Consider the following 7751-nt stretch of genomic DNA (forward strand, 5'->3'; position numbering starts at 1 on the left):
GATATCATGTTTGGGAGAGTGGAAAACAGTGCGGGAGAGGAGGACCCTTGATGAGATGGATCGATTCTATGATTGGAGTCGGGAAAATGAGTGTGCTGGAGACTGCGAAGATGTCACAGGATAGAGCGGCGTTTAGGGCTCTTGTACATAGGGTCGCTAAGAGTCACAAGCGACTCGATGGTACATCAACAACAATCACTACTAATTTAAGCCTTTTCTCAAATTTTTATCAATATTTTTAAGTATCTATTTCAAAATATCCTGTTCATGTCAATTGTTATTTTTCTTTTGGAGATGAACTTATCTACTTTTTGTGTCTCAGCAGTTACTTGTAAGTTCTAAATACTAATATTTTTTTCAAGTAATAAAATTCTTCTTTTTTTCCACATTCATTAAAGTCTCTATTAGCTTTGTCCATTATGTTTTCTGTGAAGGGGAAAAAAGCAAAAGCAATCCTTAATTTTAATGTAAATATTTACAAGATTAAAAAATAAGACTTGAGTGTTATTTAAAATTCTATTGTTCAAAATACTGCTTATCAAAATACCTTCCTTTTCCAGTTTTATGCTGAGTTCTTATATATTGTCACATAAATAAGCTTGGGTGTTTTGTGGGGTTTTCTTTCACCAAAATCTTGCAACAATTTCCTTAAAATCACACTCACATGTTTACAGTATTCTTCTCTAAAACATGTAATCAGACTGTACACCTAAGGAGAAGGAATATTGTTTTCATTAATAACTTACTGCTAATTGTCTATTTAAAGCTATCGATTATGATGCAGGATGAGAAATATTGTTGTTACTAAGCGTTGTCAAGTCAACTATAAATACAGCAATCTTATGAACAACAGATCAAAACATTTTTCCATTTGGCACTGTCCTCACCATCTCCACTATACTCAAGTCTATTGGTAGAATTACTGTCTTAATCCTTCATTTATTCTTCTTCACTTTAACTGACCCTCTACATTTCTCAGTATGATCTCTTTTACCAAGTACTTGCCACTATTGGCAACATGCCTGAAACGTGAGATGAAATTTCATTATCCTTGCCTCTAAAGGGAACTGTGATTACACTTCCTTCAAGAAAGATTTGTGGTTGTGTGTTTTTTGTTTGTTTTTATTTTTAAGCTTTCAACAATACCAGAATTGAAATGCAGCAGTTATTCAGTTTTCTTTATTTCTTTACTATCTTCCAGATGTGTAGGAAGTAATTGAAAATCTCCTCGCTTGACTCAGTCTTTAAAATGACATCATTGCTCTTTATCACTTTGAAGGGATTCGTGAGAGTAGATGGACTCTGATAAATATTGGATAATGATATTTTTAGTATTTATTTAGAAATATAAATGGGAAAACTTAGACACATCCCTCCCTCGTTCAGAGATTCATTTGTAATATATGGTTATAGTGTTTTTATAAAGTGAAAATATGCTACTTGAAATAATTTTGACATTAATTGTTGAATGGTATGCTTGCTTGCATCTTGTCAAGAAGACAAAGATTCTCGCCACTGGACCAATTGGCAGCATCAGGATGGATGGTGAAGAGACTGAGATTGTGTTTACAGCTTTAGTTTGCTTGGATGCACAGTCAACACTCTTGGCCCCAGTAGCCAGGAAATTAAAAGGTGCATTGCCATGGGAAAGTCTGCTGTTAGGGACCTCTCCAAAGTACTGAAGAGCAATGGTGTCTCTCTGGAGACTAAGTTGCATTTCATACAGGCCATGGTCTTCACAATCACTTGTTATGCATCAGAGAGTTGGACAATGACCAAGGAGGATAGGAGGAGAATTGATGTCTTTCAGCTGTGGTACTGGAGAAGAGTATTTCCATCGGCTGCTAGGAAAACAAACAGATTTGTCCTGGAAAGGGTTAAACCGGGTGATTCCTTGGAGGCAAGGATTCTGAAGCTCCGTCTAACATACTTTGGACATGTTGCGAAGAGAGACCGGTCCTTGGAGAAGGACATCATGCTTGGGAGGGTGGAGGGACAGCACAGGAGGGGAAGGCCTTCTATGAGGTGTATTGATTCAGTGACTGGGATAATTGGGATGGGAGTGTCAGAGATAGTACGACTGGCACAGGACAGAGCAGAGTTTATGGCTGTTGTACATAGGGTCACTATGAGTCGCAAGCGACTCGACGGCACATAACAACAACGACAACAACATTAAATGGTATACTGTCAAATCCTGGGGCCTTGTTTTTTTGCAAATTCCTTCAACGTATTTGAACTTCCTTCTTCATCACCATAAACTTTTGATCGTATGTTGTTTCATGAAATTTTTCTGTGTCATCCAATTATTTTTGATACAGTGACTCTGTGTACTCCTTCCGTATTCTTTTAATGCTTCCTGGATCATTTAATTTTTAGCTTGTACCATCCATAAGCATTGCAACTTGATACTTGAATTTATTCTTCAGTTCCTTCACCTTAAGAAATGCTGAGTGAGTTCAGCTGCATTTTATGAGGAGGAATTTGGCATCAGGAGTGGAGAAATACTCATCAACAACCTGCTTTATGCAGATGATAGAACCCGGCTTGCCAAAACTGAAGAGAATCTGAAGTATTTGCTATAGAATATCAAGGACTGTAGTCTTCAATATGGATGTATTGGAGCTCAGTATGAAGATGACAAAGATTCTCACCATTAGGCCAATTGACAGCACCAGAATAGACAGAGAAGTGATTGAAATAATTGTTAATTGCTTCTGCTTGCTTGGGTCTACAATCAACAATCTTGGTACCAGCAGTCAGAAAATCAAAAGATGAATTACATTGTAAAAGTCAGCCGTCAGGGACCTCTCCAAAGTACTGGAGAGCAACAATGTAAGGCTGGAGACTAAGATGAGCCTGATCCGGGCCATGGCCTTTGTAATTTACTTGCTATGCATCAGAGAGCTGGATAATGATTAAGGGTGAGAAAAGAAGAATTGATACCTTTGTGTTGTGGTGCTGGAGAAAAGTATTGAACATATCATGAACTGCCAGAAGAACAAATATGTCTGTTTTAGAGAGGGTGAAACCAAGTTTCTCCTTGGAGGCAAAGACTTGGAAGCTCCAACTCACATACTTTGGGCATGTGGCCAGGAGGGATCAGTCCTAGAAGAAGGACATCATATTTGGAAGGGTGGATGGATGTCAGGACAGTAGAGGAAGACCCTGGATGAAATGGATGGACATGTAACTGGGGAAATAGGTTTAGGCATGTAGAAGTCAATGAGACTGGCTCAGGATAGGTCAGGGTTAAGAGCTATTTTCATAAGGTCAGTATTAATTGTGATTGGCTCGATGACAAATAACAAAAACAAGTATTAATATAAGCAATAGTGGGAGTCAGTTCCTTAAAAAATATGTATTTCTTTTTTTCAACTATCAGAAGAAATTGAAAACACTGAAATCAGAGAATGTCTAAAGTAGGTTTTTCCTAAGACCATTTTTTGATACTTAAAGTTTAATCCCTACCAGAATTTTTACTTATAAATTACACTTCTTAAAAATCATTAGATTTACATTATCTGTCATTAAAATGTGCATAGTAACTCATTAAATAGATTCTGCTATAAATTTTAAAAGACTATTTCCTAGATGTTAATGCTGCAATTAAGAGAGCATATGTTTCTGTAATAATGAACCTACAATGTAATGTGAAGTGGACACTGAAAAGTAATTTGAGTGGCTTGGAGTGATTTAAAAGCCATTTTCATTTATAGGGTATAAGATAAAAATGAATTACTTTATACTTGGAACATTTCTTCTTTTATTTTATATATAAGTGTTCATTCTATTAATGTCAAGTGTTAGCAATAGTCATGTTTGGTCAATGGCCTTTATAAACACATTATACTCACTACCATTGAGTTTATTGCCATATCTTGCAACTCTCCATCCAATATCACAATAGGAGCAGTCACTATGCTTTCTCTTGTGGACCAGCGAGTGAATCCAAACCATATTACCATTGAGTTAACAGTGGAACACAATAATTTTTGCCTTTGTAAATGTATTTGGAGTGTACTTTCATTGGGAAAGGTCATTTTACCTTAAAAATTATTAAAGTGTGTAAAAAGGTTCTGAAGAAAAGAAGACTGAAAGAGTTTAAGCTAGTATTGAAAGCAGGTAAAACAAGATAATAAAATATGTCTGAAACAATATAATGACAACATAGGTTAATTGAATTAATTTCCTATTCTAAATCAGGTTTGTTTGTAAGACCATGATTTGCTATTACTTGGTACAGAAGTTCAATGTGTGACAAGGAAATTGGTTAGGATTTTTATAGAATGAAATTATTTTAAATGTTGAGGCTTCACCCAAAGCACACTGTTAAGGTCTACCAGTTGCCCCTTGGGAGAGGGAAGGACATTCTCCACCAGTGCTATTATTAATTGTTTCTGAAAATCCACTGCACGGTCATCTATGGTTTGGTTCTGATGTAAAGGTACATAATAACAACAACAACAGAGCTTAAATAGCTAATTTTGGAACTAGATCAATGGAGACTTTACAGGTTCTATTTTCTGATCTGCAGTCAAATAGTTGATCATTGTTAACTGACCTACTGGTTCAACTCATACACATGGAAGTAATCTTAAAAACCTTTTATTACATTGTGTAAACCATCCTCTATTTTCCTATGTTTATAAATTCCATTTGTTATTTAAATCCACATACTGGATATTATCTCCTCAAGAGTTCATGAATGCATGTTAAGAAGAAATTCTGGAAAATTTTCTCAGGATGTTTCTGAAGTTTATTGGATTCTTACTAGTATTGAATTTGTTCCTTTGGCATACTATGCATATTTATATGCATAAATATATGCATCTCTTTATGCTGCATTCGGTTAATTTTTGGTATCTGTATTAATCAAGTTCTCTTGATGACACATTATTTGAAATAATAGAACTGTTCTAGAGTAAAAAGCCTGTGACTTTTTCGAAGCGTATCTCACCTGTCCAGTTCTTGGAATTGTCTCTGGATAGATTAGAACTGTCAATCTTTCAGTTAGCAGTCAAGTATTTTTACCACCCAGACATAAGTTGGAATTTATTATTTTTGTTAGGTGCCATCAAGGCAGAACTGATTCATAGCTGACTCTTCAGTGGATTTTTAGAGGTGGTAAATCACAAGGGATGGTATTACCCATATTTTCTCTTTGAAGCAGCTGGTGGATTCAAACCACACTGGCTTTCCTTCAGCAGAACAATTTATGACCACTAGGGCATCAGAGCTCTAGAAATTGACTCTAGCAAAAATACCAAAGAAGTAAAGTTAGAACTCTTAAGAGTCCTATGTCATAAGTAAGGCCTTAGATACACTAGTAATCTATTCCTACTACGAATTCAATGTATGCCTGGTTACCTGTTTAACATACATTGTTACTTATTTCAGTTACTCAAGCACTTTATACTTTTTTCTGAACACTAACATAATGCTAGCTAAGTCTCTTACTTTCTTTTTTTTTAATTTCTTTTTTTATAGCAGTTTTCTACTTCTAGGTCTAACCATTTCAATTTGGTCTCCTTGATAGATTCGTATTAAAGTTCTCCAAGAAAAGATAAGTTTTATTTTCTCAGATCTGAAGGACACATCTATCTCACAAATAAACTAAGCCAGAGTACCTACAAAAATCCAGAGGTGTTTGTTTTATTTTGAGTTCACATTGCTATAAGAAGTAAATCAGCAGAAAGTATTTCTTTAAATACATACACAAACACACACACACATGTGCTCCCACACACACACAAAATATGATGGTAGATTTTCATGAAGTCATTACATACTAGACTGCTAACCAAAATGTTGGCAGTTCAAATCCACCAATCCACCAACCCACCAGTCACTCTGAGAGAAAGATGACAGTATCATCCTAACATCATATTCAGCTATGAGTTGGTTCTAAGAGATGGCAATGAAACAGTGGATGATAAATACATATGGAGCCCCATCTGGTTATAGTTTCTATGGAATTGCAATTATAACCCACCACCAGCTAGATGGTGCCTATCTGGCATTTCAAATACACCAGTTACTCCTAAGCAGAAAGACAGGCAATCTACCCTATGGGATTTACAGTCTCTGAAAACCTTCTTGAGGGTCAGCTATGAGTCACTTCCCACTAAAGGGCATTTATTGATAGAGATAGAAGTTGAGATATGCATATATATCTTTTTCTGTATGTATTGATTACAGAGTTCCATATGAGTTATGCCTTACTATCAAGAAAACCAAATTCCTCACCATTACACCAATAGACAAAATGAAGACAATTGAAAAAAGATTGAAATGGTCAATGATTTAATTTTATCTGGATTCACAATCAACATCAATGGTAGAAGCAGTAAAGAAATCAAAAGACATGTTGCTTTGGGAGACTCTGCCAAGGACCTCTCTAAATTTCTCAAGAGCAAGGATGCCAGTTTAAAGACTACAGTGTGCCTGATCCAACCATGATAATTTAAATTTCTTTCTATGCATCTTTATTCCCCTTCAAGATCAAAATTTAATAGTGATGGAAAAATCAGTATGCCCATGAAACAAAGAATTGGGAAGAATTCTGTAATATATTTAAAATAATGCAAAAGAGAGTATCTGCTGAGACTGCTGCATATACAACCACACATCATGGAATTTGGTTCACTGGAGTTTTAGGAGCATTATCTCATGATTACGGTCGTTGTTAGGTGCCACTGAATCAAGTATAACCCATGATGACATTATGCACAACAGATCTGAATGACAATAAAGATGAAATAAGAAGAATTGATGCTTTCGAAATGTACTATTGGCAAAAAGTATTAATTATCTTGTGGACTGCCAAAAAAATAAACAAATACATCTTGAAGAAAGTGCAACTAGAGTTCTCCTTAGAGGCAAGCATGGTGAAAATTCCTGTCACCTACTTTGGGTATATTTTCAGGAGAAATCAGTCATTGGAGAAAAACTTTCTGGGAAAGGTAGCGGGTCTGCAAAAGAGAGGAAAACTCTCAAAGAGATAGATTTCCATAATGACCACCTTGATGAGGATCACATAGGATAGAGCGTGTTTAAGATCTATTGTTCATAAATCACTATGAATAGCAGTTTTCTCAATGGCATCTAACAACATACATAGGCACCTGCTGGAGGATGATAAGGTCTTCAAGTCTAAAAATCTTAATAGAAGCAAACACCTCTATGTTTTCACCTTGACTGACTGACGAATTTAAATCCAGACCTCCCAAATAGTAAACAAGCACTTACTTCCTGCACTACTGGAATTTCTTAAAATAAGCATAAACATATCTAAAACAGAGCTTAGAATTTAGTAGTTGAAGACTGTAAGGGATGTGGCAAACAGTGGTCCCATGTAATGGAAATGATGGATTCTGGTGGAATGTTTTCAGTTTCATATGGCCTTCTTGTAAGAAGCTGTGCTGCAATCCTGAAGGCATGCAGTGGGAGGCCACCAGCTACTCCATGGGAGAAGCACTGGCAGTCTCCACTTACGCGATTAACTATGTCTAGAAATCCCCAGAGGATCTGCCATGGGTTGGTTCCGAGTCAACAGTACACAATAAGAACAATAACACATATCTTCCAGATTCCCTGAGATTTGAGCTTTTGTATAAACTAGGTCAGTTTCATGGTAGCAAATATTTAATGACACATGGATAAAAGATTATACTTGCCAATGAATTCATTACACTTATCAATACACTATCAATACATTATCAATACACTTGGTACCAGCAGTCAGAAGA

This window comes from Elephantulus edwardii, unplaced genomic scaffold (assembly GCF_000299155.1).
Source record: "Elephantulus edwardii isolate Elephantulus edwardi_28Jun2011 unplaced genomic scaffold, EleEdw1.0 scaffold00136, whole genome shotgun sequence".
NCBI classification, from domain to species: Eukaryota; Metazoa; Chordata; class Mammalia; order Macroscelidea; family Macroscelididae; genus Elephantulus; species Elephantulus edwardii.